The following is a 15652-nucleotide window of genomic DNA, read 5'->3' on the forward strand; positions in this document are numbered from 1 at the left end:
GACTTTCTCTTCATGGAGGTGTACAACCCAATGCACTAGGATGTGAGAAGGCTGAATAGTTCCGGTGTAACTAGTTCAGCTGGAAAAGGCGATCCACATTCAGGGGTAGAACAGCTGTCTGTTTCGTCTTTGTAGCTCCTGTGTCCTGCTTGTAAGTGGCATGTGTTGTTTGACTAATAATATCAATAGACACCAGGACCCCGCTGGGCAGCAACTTGTGTGCTTTAGAAATATGGGAATCAGCCAGTCATTCTAAGGCTACCATACTGCACGTGGGGGCTTAGAGGTGAATCCAACAAGTAAAGCTGACCCAGGATACATGTTCGCTTCAGCATATTCCTTGTATTGTTATAGCTTTGGAAGTGATTTCCGCTTAAACAACGATTTCACTATACTAAAAGAAGCTAGTAGTTTGGGCTTAGATGGACTATTTCAACATGTGGTGATAAGCAGTGCTTGTTTATGAGGGGCTGTGAGTTGATGCCTACTTAAAGCAGAAGATTTTAGGTCAACAAAACTGATGTCTTTTCTTAAGATCTTTAGAGGAGAAGTTGGAAATCTTCCCCCACCATTGCCACTGACTCCCTGCCACTTTTCCCCTATTATCTCCACTGTTCAACCTTCTCACTTCCAGTGCATGTTCCCTTAAACTCTGTGTAAAAGAACAGTGGATTTATAAAGTGTTTTTGTAGTGACAGCACTTCCCAGTACATCATCGTGCAGGGAACTGGGCCATCTTGGTTTTCTTATTTTTCTTTTATGTAGCAATAATGAGAAATCTGTTTGCTCTTTGATGATGCTCTTCCAAGAGAGTGGGATTCGTTTTTCTGTTTATTATTGCTTATTAGTTCTGTCTGTCTGTTCTGCATTTTCTTTACATCTTTATGGCGTAAATATTGGCATATTGGAAGTATGTCTGGCTCAAAATGGAGTTCTGTTTACTTGATAAGAGGTCCTAATCACCAATATGTCGTTTCTTTTGGTCTTGAATTCCAATATTAGTAAATCCAGTTTTGTGTAATCTAGACAAGAAGATGAAAAAAAGAGTCTTTTGGGACTGCTAAAGGAGGATAACCAACAAATGTGCTGTACCTAGGTCTTGCCCACAAATAAAAGCTAGATCTCTCTACAGTTTTGGTTCCTTTGCTCTGACCTGTCTAGCTTACACAGGTCTGTGTGATGTGGTGCTCCCTGTACTACTGTTTCTTACAGTTCAGCTGCTTTTTACTTGTTAGTATGGTATTATACATGTGGTAGGACAGCTCCTGTGCGCCCAGCAGTGTTCGGACAGATAAAGAACAATTACAGCTTCATTTCAACTAGAATCCACTCTTGTTCGGATATAAAAAATCCCCATGCCTGAAGGTAGACTCTGATTCTGGCCAAGTGAGTCTCTCCATGGAGGGACACTTCACAGCCAAGTTGCATATAGTTAGCTCCTCCGTCCTTCTAGGGCCACTGTAATTGTGAAAGGTTCCAAGGTCAGGGTAATTCTTAAGTGAGTGAGATAGCACAGAGAGAGAGACCTCGTCTCATCTTGGAAATTTTATTTGCAATAAAACCTCGGTGCTCCTAGTCCATGAACCCTCTCATCATTAAATGAAGGGAACTGTATTTACCTTGTCGAAAAGTGTATCTGTTTTATATATTCATCCCCTTGGCAAGAGACCCTAATGTGCACCCAGTTGTCTACTTAATATGCCTCCTCATAGTGAGGATCCTACTCCCTAGGCTACCTCTAATTTAGCACTGGCCATCCATAAGACCCGCAGCAGGTGATTAGCGGTAGAGAATTCCCCTGTAGAGAATCTCATTACTAAGCGGAAAGTATGGTAAGGTGACTGCAGCATTGGCTTAAATTGGGATTCACATTAACTGAAATAAAACTGGTTAAATTGAGCAACCAAGATTTGGTGTTTGAAGATGTACAAGAACCGGCACGTCTTGAACCCTTGTGGGATGAACTTCAGAGAATTGGACCTACTTGATCTTTGCAAACAAGATTGTGTATGGAACATAACCAACGCAGGCAACACAAACTCAGAGTATGTATGAAAACGTAGGGAACAGTTTGGAAACTTGACATTAAAGTTGTGAGAGTGACATGTACAGTTTAGAGGTTTGAAAAAAAACAAATTGAGGGAACTGTTCTGTAATATTGACCATTAAGACATCTGTCCGCCAGGACACAAACTTCCCTTCATAGAGGGAAGTTTTCAAAGGGAACCATTGTACCGCGGTTAGAGGCAGTAATGTCTTTACTTGCTCAGTATTCAGATCTCATTATCAATGTAGCTCTGTTTTGTTGCAACACATCACTGCTGCTGTGTCACTTCTAACAGCTGGGTTCAAGAAAGAAAATTCAAGAAAGAAAATTCTTATTTTGAAGAGTTGTGTGGGCCCTTCTTAGTTCTGTCAACCTTAGGGTGGACTCCCCCAAATGTTTTACCTCTTCTTTTTGCTGATTGATGACCCTAGATCTTTACCACTGCTGACTACTCCTACAGTGCATGTGGTTCTCTCCTAAACATGGTTGTATTGGATATATCCACAACTGATATATTTAAAGTATCTGTAAGTTCCCAGTAGAGTGCAATACCTGTGCCCAGGGCCTGTAAATTAAATGCTAATAGTGGGTCTGCAGCACTGATTGTGCCCATAAGTAACCCTTTAAACATTTTTCAGGCCTGCCACGGCAAAACGTGTGTGTGCAGTTTTGCTGCCAAATCTACTTTGTATTTAAAACCCTTTGCTAGGCCTTAAATTCCCCTTTTATTAGGTCTCGCACCTGGCGACGCAGCGCTAAACGCTGTCGCCAGCGAGACCTATTGTCGCTGACTTGCCTCTTAAATGAGACAGGAGATGGGCACACGCAGACGGACTGGAAATGTGAACGCGTGCATGAACACGTACGTTCAGTCACGCGCCATGCACATCTCCTGTCTCACTTCCGTCCTCAGGACTTTCACTTTCCATTCTCCCCGTCGGCTGCACGGCGTGAAATACACCAAATGCCCAAGACGTTCTATAATTAAAATTAAACGTTGAAATAAAATATGCCCGCAATGGAGTGGCCCGCTACGGCGGGACCGTTCAGGATAGGCACTCGCTAGTGCCATCATGCAGCCCCACTCACCGGGCTGCTGTGCAGAGACTCTTTTTGGCGGCCTGCGTGGGGTTCCAATGCAACGCCATGCAGGGGTTCCCAGAGTATACGGGAGCCCTGCAGAAACACGCCCGCCTCTCCACTTCACCTGGGACCCAGGACTTCCACCGCTACCGCTGAGCTCTCCCTTCCTCATGGGAGCCCCTCATGAACGAGCCACACCAGTCTCTTCCGGCCACGTCACAGGCCCCGCCTATGTCACGGGCAAGGATGCCTGACTTCCTGGTTTTGCCCCCCGAGCCGCAACGGTGATTTTGTGCTTGTTGTTGACAGACGCCAAGAGGCAGGAGTCTCACACTCCATTCAAATATGTATCCTGTAACGTACACAGACACTTGACGTCGTTCTCTCCTCTACCGCCATTTAAACATCTGTTATTCAGCGCAAAAATACCCTTGTGCGAACGTGCGCTTTACCGATTCGAAAAACCTTTATTTCGGTAAGAATATTACCATAAAAGACAGTCACATTACACATATGTTAAAATGAGTTGTACAATGAATATAAAACGCATAAAAAATGCATAAAAACGTTACTGGAAAAAAACTACATGTAGTACGACAGAACCATATTCAGCCCCCAGTTTTAGAGATATTTCCTTCTGGTGAACCAAAAGGCGCCCAGGTATTTGGCCATTGCAAATACAATTTGGTGGGACATATCGGTTTTTAAAACTCTGTAAGCCTGCAAGCATTTGTAGAATCCCAAGTTCCTGCATATGGGGAGAATCCAGTGCCTGCGTATCCCCTGGTAGGCAGGACAAAAGAAAAGAATGTGGAGCTCGCTTTCATCGGTGGTTCTGCAAGCAGGGCATGTACTGCTGGGATCATGGTTCCATTTGGCCGTAAAAGTTTTAATTGGAAGAGAGCCATGCCTCCACTGAAGATATAATTTTCTCAGTATGTTAGGATAAATTTTATCTAGAGTCAGTTCCATATTGTAATTCGCTTTATGGGAGAAAAAGGACTCTGTCAAAGACCCAGGATCTAGATGGTTGAGAGTCTGTGAGAGTTTTAGTTCTCGATAGGACCTGGCTAGATCTTTTTTAGAGAGGGTTTGGCACTCGTTCTGAGGGTCGGACCACATGCCTGAGAAACCTGCAGCCTCCAGTTCGTGCTTAATGTGGGCGAGCCATTTGATTTTTCCTGCACCTGGTGTGGCTAGGATCTCTCGTAAACCTTCTCTGTAGCTATCCAACTCAGGGGTTGACCATAGTCTACGCCAAAAAGCCAGTGGGCGTAGGGCTAGCTCCTCATTAAGTGGTCGTAAGCCAAGGTCCATCCTCAGCGGGACGAGAGGGGTGCTCAATGGTAACCCTACGAGGTTACGAATGAATCTGTTTTCCACCATCAGTAGTTTGGATGTATTTACGTGTCCCCATAATTCAGATCCATAGACGGCAGCCCCCTTGGCCTGGGATTTGTAGATCTGTAGTGGGGGGCCAATCGGCCTGACCGAGGATTTATTATTTGCCATGAGCTTCATTACACCTCCCGAATGCTGGGTCAGTTTCAATGCCGCTTTTTCCAGGTGGGAGCTCCAGGTAAATTTATCATTCACAATGATTCCTAGGTATTCAAAGGTTTTTACCCTTTCTAGTTTGGTGTGTAAGATGCTGGGACGGAAATGAAATTTCTGTGGTGGGTTGAAGACCATGAATTTAGTCTTTGTTGCGTTAATTTCTAGCCCATGGGTTCCACAGAAGTCCACAAAGCCATCAAGGGTACACTGAATACCTTTTGCCGACTTTGATAGAAGCAGTGTATCGTCTGCGAACATGATGGCTGGCACCCTCTCGGAGGCCAATTTCGGTGCATCGGAGTTGGTTACACCTGCTAAATGGGCAATTACCCCATTGACGTAGAGGCAAAACAGGGTTGGTGCGAGGACACAACCCTGCCTCACCCCCCTGCCAACGGGGAACTTCGCAGACAATTCTCCCATCCTGCCACATCTAACCTGGGCGTAGTTTTTGGAGTGGAGGCGTATTATCATTTTCAGGAGACCATCAGGGACCCCCAGATTGTCAAGGACCTCCCATAACTTGTTCCTTGGTACCAGGTCGAACGCTGCCCTTAGGTCCACAAATACCGTGTAGAGGCTGCCACCCTCTAGTAGTACTGTTTTCCAGTGTATCATGGACAGACGAAAGACCTGGTCCACTGTGGAGACCTTTTCCCTGAAACCTGCCTGGAAGGGACTCAAGATGTTATAGTCCCTGATCCACTCGTGTAGGCGGTTTAGCAAAAGTTTCGAAAAGAGTTTCTGAGAAACATCAATTAGGCTTATGGGCCTATAGTTTGCAGGGAGCAGGGGCGAACCCTTTTTGAAAATTGGCACGATTTCAGCCCCTGGCCAGGTGGATGGAATTGACAGGCCCTTCAGGATAGCATTAAATAGTATCCCTAGATAGGGGGCCCAAACACTGGGTTCATGTTTGTAGAGATCTCCTGGTAGCCTGTCTAGGCCCGGCGCCTTACCAGCAGACAGGGAGGAGATTGCCAGTGTGATTTCTTCTAGAGTGAAGCCCTCGATCCCAGTTGTCCAGTTTGTAGCGACAGAGGACTCTCCACCATATTTGCTACTTCCCTTGTCGCTGTTATGTGGGAGATATAGGTTTTTGAAATGTTCCTCCCAGACCGAAGGTGCAATACAAGCCTCGACAGCTGCAAGGGGTTCGGGCGAGCCATGCCTAACAATTTGCCAGAATGTCCGCGAATCTTGGTAGGCGAGGGCGGCTGTGATCTTTGACCAATTCTCCTCGTCCCATTCTATTTTTGCGGTGTGGAGGGCAGATTTATAGGAAAGACGTTTCTCCCTGATTTCGGCTGGAGATTCTCGAGCTTTCAGTGATTCGAGAAGGAGAGTTTTCGCTTGTCTGCAGGAGGAGTTGTACCAAGTCGCTCTTCTCTTTTTGGGTTTGCGAAGCCTGGCCACTGGGTTCAGTATATCTGCAAGGTTGGTACATAGCTCTGAGTGGATGTTCCCGAGTGCAGCCAAGTGAACCTGAGGGTCCAGGCTACTCATGGTGTTAGTCTCTGATTCGGCCCCCAGTGAGTTCAGACAGCACTCTACTTCTTCCAGGGCAGGTGCGGTTAGAGCATAGAGTCTTTCAATGTTGGATGGATTTTCCAGCAGTTTGGTCCATTTGATTTTGCGTCTGTTGCTAGTTAGCACTAGGTCGGACTGTGGTGGTGCATTGGGATCTACCTTTTCTAGCTGACGATAGGGGGTCTCGAACTTTAGTGTGAGCAGATTGTGATCACTATCATATCTAGGGATGATTCTAAAGTCTTTCACCCTCTTCCAGTCCCTGGTAGGTATCATTATATAATCAATCCTTGATTCGTGTCCCAGCCTGTTAAAGGTGTTTTTAGGGGGAATATCACCCTCCATCCGGCCATTGCATGCCCTAAGAGAGTGACTGAGTGTGAGGGACATTATCTGAATGGCAAGAGGGGAGCATGCCTTTGTAGCTACATCTGCCAGGGAGGGAATATCCCACAGTTCATCCTCCTCGGCAGATATACCTTCCACGTAGGCGGGGAGTGGTTCGAATTGATTGTTAAAGTCGCCACCTATTATTAGAGGGGAGGAAAAGTTGTGTGTATCGAGGAAGTATGCTAGGTCTTCCACTGTGCCTGATATTGCAGCAACCCCAACTGGCCTTGAATAAAAATTTATCACTACCAGTTTCCCTCCGCATGGCCATTCTAGGGTAACACATTGGAAGTCACAAGAGTTGGTTTCCATGGATGTGGCCCTACATGCCAGGTGGGACCCCACCCAGGTTGAAAGGCCTCCTGAGGGGCGGCCTTTGCCCCCCCATTTTGCTTCAATACTAAAGGTCGCAAATCCCTGGGGGCTAGGTTGTTCTCTGGCCCAGGTTTCTTGTAAGAGGCAGATGTCATAGCTCTCTACTAAGTCTCTCCAGTCAGGGATGTCTAGTTTATTTGCCAGCCCAGCCACGTTCCAGGATAGAATAGAGAGTGTACCATGAGTCTCTATTGTACTTCTGGTGTTTGATGTTCCCCGGTGCCCTATTGCTACTAATTTCCCACACTGGTTGGGTGGGGCAGTATAAAGTAGAGCACTGTTTGGTGTGTGGCTCTGTGGAATGGGAAGTTTAATATTCAACCCCTGGTTGAGGTCAGCAATTTCGCCCGTAGCAGAGCAATTAGTGTATCTAACTGCCCCTTGGCTAAGGTCACTTGACACTATGTGTAGTGGTGTTGATGGGAGAGAGCCGATCGTAGGTGTGTCTAAAGTACTGGTTGATGGTGCATTGTCTGGAGAGTGAGTGTGATTGCTAATTTGAATGGTTGAGGGAGGTGTAATGTTTGCTGGATGTGTAAGTCAGTCCACCTCCTCGAGACACCCATATCTATTGGAGGTCGGGATCCCATTCCAACCTCCGTGGGTATCTACCCACCAGTTACTTTGTGCTCCCCAAGTGTGTTTCCTCGACTGCATCCTGCTCCAGTTCCCCCCCTGAGCTATTGGGGGACGTGGTGGGTAGAAAAAGGTGAGTGGTCTTGCTATTATTGTTGTCGATGAGCTATGATTGGTCCATGAGTAAATGGCGTGAGCGGTGTTAGAGTCCTCAAAGGTGAGTATCACACAATCTCCAGGGGAGGTCTTTTGTGTAGTCCCTACCCAGGGTACCCTCCGTACCATGAGGATTTTGCTCCTTAGATGGTTGGGGATAGGTTTGTTGGTTTCCAACCAGTGGATCACCTTGTTCTTGAGAGAGTCAAAATTTTCGTGCTGGTTATATACCAGTTCAGTTACCCCAGTTAGCACCACAACATAGGGGCTAACCTCTGGGGGGAGATCTACAAATCCCCTTGATCGAATGAAACTGGTACTAGCTCTCTGCGATGTTAGTGGATTAGTGCTCTGGCCATTGTGTCTAACATTGGGGTGCTCGGTCGGGGAAGATGTGCTTAGGGCAGGTGCGGCTGAGGTGGATGGTATTGCCCCACTAGGGGGATTAGTGACAGTAGCCTTGGTTCGGGGTTTGGGTGTGGGTTTGACCTTGGGTATAGTATTAGAAGTGTTAGGGGAAGAGCATGCGGCAGTTGGAATTATGTTAGTCGAACCTGGTCTCTTAGCTTTGGGGGGAGGCCGCGAGATTACTGCTGCTTCGGTGGTAGAGTCCAAATTTACTGCTGGGGGAAGGTTTATAGTTGTACATGTGGAATTAGAATTCTGCATAGTGACAGTTGCCAGGTTTATTATACTTTTTTCGATTTCTAGAAGCTGTGTCTCTAGGTGTGTGAATCTCTTTTCTATTGGGGTGAGTAGTTTTTTTAATGTTTCCCAAACAATAGTGAGAAATTCAACATCCTTCCCTTTGATGGAACATAGGGGGATTCCTGGAGCATCGCTTTCTATGGTGAGATCGTTGTTTTCCTGTATAATTGCTGTGTGAGGGGAGGTGCCTTCTCTGCATATTGTTTGAGTTGAAGATTGCAGTGTTGGCGATTTATCAAGGGGAGGTGCCTTGGTTGGTAGCCGTGCCTTCGCTACTTTAGCCTTTTTTCTAGAGTATGCCGAAGTAGGGTTGCGTTTCCTTTTATTATGTGTGTACTTTTGTGCTTTGCATAGGCTACCATCCTTTTCTTGTAGGGCAAGGGAGGGTTCAAGTGTTGAGGGAACACCCTCAGCACAACCTTCCTTTTGATCTACATTCTCGCCCAATTGAGTGAGTGGGGGGGAGATTGATTTGTCTAAATGGTTCCCCTCTGATAAGGGTAATCTTGCTACTTTTATGTCGTGAATATCAGCATTGGTAACGATCAGGGTGGGTATAGGACCTAGCGGACGTTCAGGACTTTTTGCACAGGCAATATGGCCAAGGGAGGATTTTTTAGCAGCAGTCAACTCCACTGAGAGTCGTCTGGCAGCTTCAAGTTCTAGTGACACCCTGTGTTGCATCTTGGTTATTTCGTTATCAATTGCGGTGTGGGTCCTGGTGATGAAATCGTCCAGTGTGCCATTTTTTAATTTTGATTTGGCTGCTCTGTCTCTAAACTCTCGGGTAGCCATGCTGGGTTGGAGTTTAGAGGTCGACTCGAACATCGAAATGGGGTGGCCCAGCCCAGTCTCTAACAGCCTCTAACGGCCTAAAACAGCCCTGTCTTTGCCCAGTCTTAGCCCGGGCTGCGTCCCGCGCTGCGGGAGTGAAATGGCTTTTTGTAGGCGGCTCTTTGGGCGGGGGGTGGGCCAGCAGGGAGAGCGGACCGGAAGCTCTTCCTTGGTCTCGCAGGGACTTCTGGGAAATGAAGTCCCTGCACGCTCGCAGCCCCGCTGGTGCCTCGCGCCCCTTACCGCCTTGCCGCCACGGACCTTCCAAGTGCTCCCACGAAGCTGCACACACCGGGGCTCACCAGCGAAGCGGCACCCGCGGAGCGGGTGCGGCGAGGAGTGGGTTTGGCGCTGGGAGCCTCGTGTGCTGAGAGAGCGCGCTGATGCAGTGGATTGCCTCCTTCACAGACCCTCCTTCAAACAGTAGGTGTCCCACGAATTGGGAAGTGCAGGTACGCTTTTAAAAAGTCCTTTGGTGGGCGGGGGGCGGGCCAGCAGGGAGAGCGGACCGGAAGCTCTTCCTTGGTCTCGCAGGGACTTCTGGGAAATGAAGTCCCTGCACGCTCGCAGCCCCGCTGGTGCCTCGCGCCCCTTACCGCCTTGCCGCCACGGACCTTCCAAGTGCTCCCACGAAGCTGCACACACCGGGGCTCACCAGCGAAGCGGCACCCGCGGAGCGGGTGCGGCGAGGAGTGGGTTTGGCGCTGGGAGCCTCGTGTGCTGAGAGAGCGCGCTGATGCAGTGGATTGCCTCCTTCACAGACCCTCCTTCAAACAGTAGGTGTCCCACGAATTGGGAAGTGCAGGTACGCTTTTAAAAAGTCCTTTGGTGGGCGGGGGGCGGGCCAGCAGGGAGAGCGGACCGGAAGCTCTTCCTTGGTCTCGCAGGGACTTCTGGGAAATGAAGTCCCTGCACGCTCGCAGCCCCGCTGGTGCCTCGCGCCCCTTACCGCCTTGCCGCCACGGACCTTCCAAGTGCTCCCACGAAGCTGCACACACCGGGGCTCACCAGCGAAGCGGCACCCGCGGAGCGGGTGCGGCGAGGAGTGGGTTTGGCGCTGGGAGCCTCGTGTGCTGAGAGAGCGCGCTGATGCAGTGGATTGCCTCCTTCACAGACCCTCCTTCAAACAGTAGGTGTCCCACGAATTGGGAAGTGCAGGTACGCTTTTAAAAAGTCCTTTGGTGGGCGGGGGGCGGGCCAGCAGGGAGAGCGGACCGGGAGCTCTTCCTTGGTCTCGCAGGGACTTCTGGGAAATGAAGTCCCTGCACGCTCGCAGCCCCGCTGGTGCCTCGCGCCCCTTACCGCCTTGCCGCCACGGACCTTCCAAGTGCTCCCACGAAGCTGCACACACCGGGGCTCACCAGCGAAGCGGCACCCGCGGAGCGGGTGCGGCGAGGAGTGGGTTTGGCGCTGGGAGCCTCGTGTGCTGAGAGAGCGCGCTGATGCAGTGGATTGCCTCCTTCACAGACCCTCCTTCAAACAGTAGGTGTCCCACGAATTGGGAAGTGCAGGTACGCTTTTAAAAAGTCCTTTGGTGGGCGGGGGGCGGGCCAGCAGGGAGAGCGGACCGGAAGCTCTTCCTTGGTCTCGCAGGGACTTCTGGGAAATGAAGTCCCTGCACGCTCGCAGCCCCGCTGGTGCCTCGCGCCCCTTACCGCCTTGCCGCCACGGACCTTCCAAGTGCTCCCACGAAGCTGCACACACCGGGGCTCACCAGCGAAGCGGCACCCGCGGAGCGGGTGCGGCGAGGAGTGGGTTTGGCGCTGGGAGCCTCGTGTGCTGAGAGAGCGCGCTGATGCAGTGGATTGCCTCCTTCACAGACCCTCCTTCAAACAGTAGGTGTCCCACGAATTGGGAAGTGCAGGTACGCTTTTAAAAAGTCCTTTGGTGGGCGGGGGGCGGGCCAGCAGGGAGAGCGGACCGGAAGCTCTTCCTTGGTCTCGCAGGGACTTCTGGGAAATGAAGTCCCTGCACGCTCGCAGCCCCGCTGGTGCCTCGCGCCCCTTACCGCCTTGCCGCCACGGACCTTCCAAGTGCTCCCACGAAGCTGCACACACCGGGGCTCACCAGCGAAGCGGCACCCGCGGAGCGGGTGCGGCGAGGAGTGGGTTTGGCGCTGGGAGCCTCGTGTGCTGAGAGAGCGCGCTGATGCAGTGGATTGCCTCCTTCACAGACCCTCCTTCAAACAGTAGGTGTCCCACGAATTGGGAAGTGCAGGTACGCTTTTAAAAAGTCCTTTGGTGGGCGGGGGGCGGGCCAGCAGGGAGAGCGGACCGGAAGCTCTTCCTTGGTCTCGCAGGGACTTCTGGGAAATGAAGTCCCTGCACGCTCGCAGCCCCGCTGGTGCCTCGCGCCCCTTACCGCCTTGCCGCCACGGACCTTCCAAGTGCTCCCACGAAGCTGCACACACCGGGGCTCACCAGCGAAGCGGCACCCGCGGAGCGGGTGCGGCGAGGAGTGGGTTTGGCGCTGGGAGCCTCGTGTGCTGAGAGAGCGCGCTGATGCAGTGGATTGCCTCCTTCACAGACCCTCCTTCAAACAGTAGGTGTCCCACGAATTGGGAAGTGCAGGTACGCTTTTAAAAAGTCCTTTGGTGGGCGGGGGGCGGGCCAGCAGGGAGAGCGGACCGGAAGCTCTTCCTTGGTCTCGCAGGGACTTCTGGGAAATGAAGTCCCTGCACGCTCGCAGCCCCACTGGTGCCTCGCGCCCCTTACCGCCTTGCCGCCACGGACCTTCCAAGTGCTCCCACGAAGCTGCACACACCGGGGCTCACCAGCGAAGCGGCACCCGCGGAGCGGGTGCGGCGAGGAGTGGGTTTGGCGCTGGGAGCCTCGTGTGCTGAGAGAGCGCGCTGATGCAGTGGATTGCCTCCTTCACAGACCCTCCTTCAAACAGTAGGTGTCCCACAAATACACTTCATGTTATCTCAATCACTGCCCGCACCCTTCTGCCATCAAATCCTATATGGAAAGGAAACGCTTCTGACATTTGCACTGGTGTCAACCTCAAGTACTCGCTTTCACAACAGCCTTGTTTAATCATCCACAGCGAAACAGGAGACCAGAAGGGTCACCCTAATTGTCTCCCCTTCGCGAAGCTTTTCAGGAGCCGCTATCCCTCCTCTGACTGGCCAAGAATTTACAATTCTTCTTTTTCCTCCCATCGGCACCAGCGTGATGTCAGAGGAAGCTCTCTTAAAGAGACGGCCTGCGGAGTTCCCCCCCCCCCCGACCATCTCCTCTCTGCAGATATGCCCTGACTCCCCGCCTCAGGTACAATAAGCGCAGTGGCAGGACACGGAGGCGGTGCTCGCTGCTTGGGCGGCTGAGGATCGGTAGCTGCTGCGCCTACCTCCAGTCCCGAGCATGTGTTCGAGGTATGTGGGCTGCTGAATTCATATCTGTGCATAGATCGCCGCCTAGTGTTGGGTACAGATGATTGCATATTGTTGTCCTGGAAGAGTCTTCGAAGTATCACGAGATAGGTGGCTCCTCCCTTGGACTACAGTGAGCATGGGCATCCTCAGATTGTTTTTTTCCGCCATTGGGTTCGGATGTACTTTCCAACACTCCAAGTTCGGAATTAACTAACTTCTCTAAAGGCCAAAAGGCCTTCGGATCCGTCGGTATTGTTCAGCGCTCGGTACCGATATACTTTCTAAACATATACTGCACTTCGGTCGTCGAATCGGGCCGTGAGGCCTTCTCGACACCACGTGGACCAACCGTCGACGGAAGGAAGTACATTCAAATACTGCCCGCAGTGCAACTCTAAGTTCCCGCACACAGATAAGCATCCCGTGTGCAACAAATGCCTATCTCCAGATCACAAAGAAGATAGTTGCCTGGCCTGTGCCCAGTTCCGGTCGAAAAAGACTATCCGGAATCGAAGGGCTGCGAGGCAAGAAATGCAGCGGTCGGCACCAGAGCCCGATAATATCTTCGACGATGAGGAAGAACTAGCTAGCGCCGAAGAATCAGATCAAGACGAAGACAGGTACTCGGAGCACGACTCCGATGATTACCTCAAAGAGGAGGACCAAATCGTCGATCTCGAGGAATGCGATCAAGACATCGTAGCTGTTGAAGACGACTCAGATGACGACGAGGGGCGAACCGTGAGTACACCGCCCCATATAGACACTATACCGATATCAGAGACTCAGGTCGAGGCATCGCCAGCAGGCCTTAGCCAAGATCAACATTCTAGTTCTACAGCCCTGCCATACCGCCCGGCTAAGAACATATTCAAAGAGCTCTCCGAGACACGCCTTACGGCACCGGTTCCATTGAAACCGAAACTCGTCGATAACACCGTCTTTGGACCAAAAGTCGTCGAAACAAAAGTAATTAAGCCAAAGGTCATCGAGCCGAAGGCCGTAGCCCCAACACAGCCTTCGAAGCCAAAGACCGTTGAGTCGACATCGAAGATTAAAGCTGTTGAGTCGAGCTCAAAGCCTAAAGCCGCCGGGTCAACATCGCGGCCTAAAAATGTCGATTCAACGCCAAAGCCAAAGCACATCAAATCGAACCCAAAGACAAAGCATTTCGAATCGAGCAAATTCGAATCAAATATCGACAAAGGGATAAAAACAGTTGACGAAAGTAAAAGGCCTAAGCCCAAAACTAACGTCGAACTGAAAGTGAAACCTAGGGTGGAACAAAATAAATCGGTCGAGCCGAAGCACCTCGAACCGAAGAAGGGCATCGAGCCAAAACCTCAAACACATAAAACACCTAAAGACACTGTCGAACCGACCAAACCGCTCGGTCCGAAAAAGGTGGTAAAGCCAGCCACAGAAAGTATCTCAGGTTCACAGCACTATCAGTTCAAAGTCCTACCATTTGGTGTCACAACAGCTCCACGAGTCTTCACCAAATGTCTAGCTACAGTGGCGGCACATCTCAGAAGGCAACACATCCATGTGTACCCATATTTGGACGATTGGCTAATACACGCGCCATAGGCCCAGCAGTGTGCCAACCACATGTCAAAATCCATCCATCTCCTGCACAGTTTAGGCTTCTCGCTAAACTACCCAAAATCACATCTGCAACCCTCCCATGTACAACAATACCTGGGAGCAACTATAGATACACTGGCAGCAAAAGCATATCCCAACGCAGCACGGATCAACGGCATGCAAGCATTGATCCAAAAATTCAGGCCCCAACACTCCGTACCAGCTTGAGTGTTTATGCAACTAATAGGCATGATGGCCTTGTGCATATTCATAGTCCCTCATGCCAGACTACACATGCGTCCTCTCCAAGAGTGCCTAGCAAGGCAGTGGAACCAGGCTCAAAGGCAACTGCAGGACCTAATGTTGGTGACCAGTCGGGCATACAACTCTCTGCATTGGTGGAATCCACATAACCTTTGCAAAGGACGACTGTTCCAAGAGCCTGTCCCACAAATAGTGTTTACCACGGACGCATCCCTACTAGGATGGGGAGCCCATGTCCTACACTGCACAGTACAGGGACTCCGGACTGTACAACAAAAGAAGATGCACATCAACCTTCTAGAGCTCATGGCTATCTTTCTAGCTCTAAAAGCGTTCAAAACCCACTTATGCAACAAAACTATGTTGATACGGACGGACAACATGACAGCTATGTATTACATTCAAAAACAGGGAGGAACACACTCACCACAGCTGTCGCACCTAGCTCAAGCAATGTGGAAGTGGGACATTCAAAGGAACATGTTTCTTATGGCAGAGCACCTCCCAGGCAAGGACAATCAAGTAGCCGACCTGCTCAGCAGGCACAGTCAACAAATGCACGAATGGTATAGATTCACCCCACAGTGCTCCAACCATTCTTCCGGAAGTGGGGACACCCGGAAATAGAAATCCTGGTTGCTCCCACATGGGCGAGGCAGCCATGGTACACAACGTTCCTAGAACTGTCAGTGGAGCCCCATCAAAGACTGCGACTCACGCCCAATCCTCTAACTCAGAGCCATAGAGAAATCCAACACCCAGACCCGCAACAGCTGAACCTGGCGATATGGCTCCTGAAATCCTAGAATTTGGATACCTGAACTTGCCTCCAGACTGCATGAATATTATCACAGAGGCAAGAAAACCGACTACATGTTATGCAGCAAAGTGGAAACGTTTCGTCATTTACTGTCATAACAACGATATTAACCCAGTTGATGCTTCCACTCAAAACATCATTTGCTATCTCTTGCACCTACAACGCTGCAATTTAGCCTATTCATCCATCAGGATACATTTAGCTGTGTTAGCAGCATATCTTCAAAACAGGCAGCACCTTTCACTATTTAGGGTGCCAGCAATTAAGGCGTTTATGTGAGGACTCAAACGCGTAATTCCTCCAAGACACCCACCTTCACCAGTCTGGAATCTAAACATTGTTTTAACCA

General features: G+C 50.3%; 1 protein-coding gene across 2 annotated transcripts in view; it reads left to right on the forward strand.

Annotated features, from left to right (window-relative positions):
* The window catches only part of LOC147701861 (uncharacterized), a 750024-nt gene that overhangs the window by 575602 nt on the left and 158770 nt on the right, over positions 1-15652 (forward strand). The window lies entirely within an intron of this gene.

This window comes from Lissotriton vulgaris, chromosome 7 (assembly GCF_964263255.1).
Source record: "Lissotriton vulgaris chromosome 7, aLisVul1.2, whole genome shotgun sequence".
In the NCBI taxonomy this organism is placed as follows: domain Eukaryota; kingdom Metazoa; phylum Chordata; class Amphibia; order Caudata; family Salamandridae; genus Lissotriton; species Lissotriton vulgaris.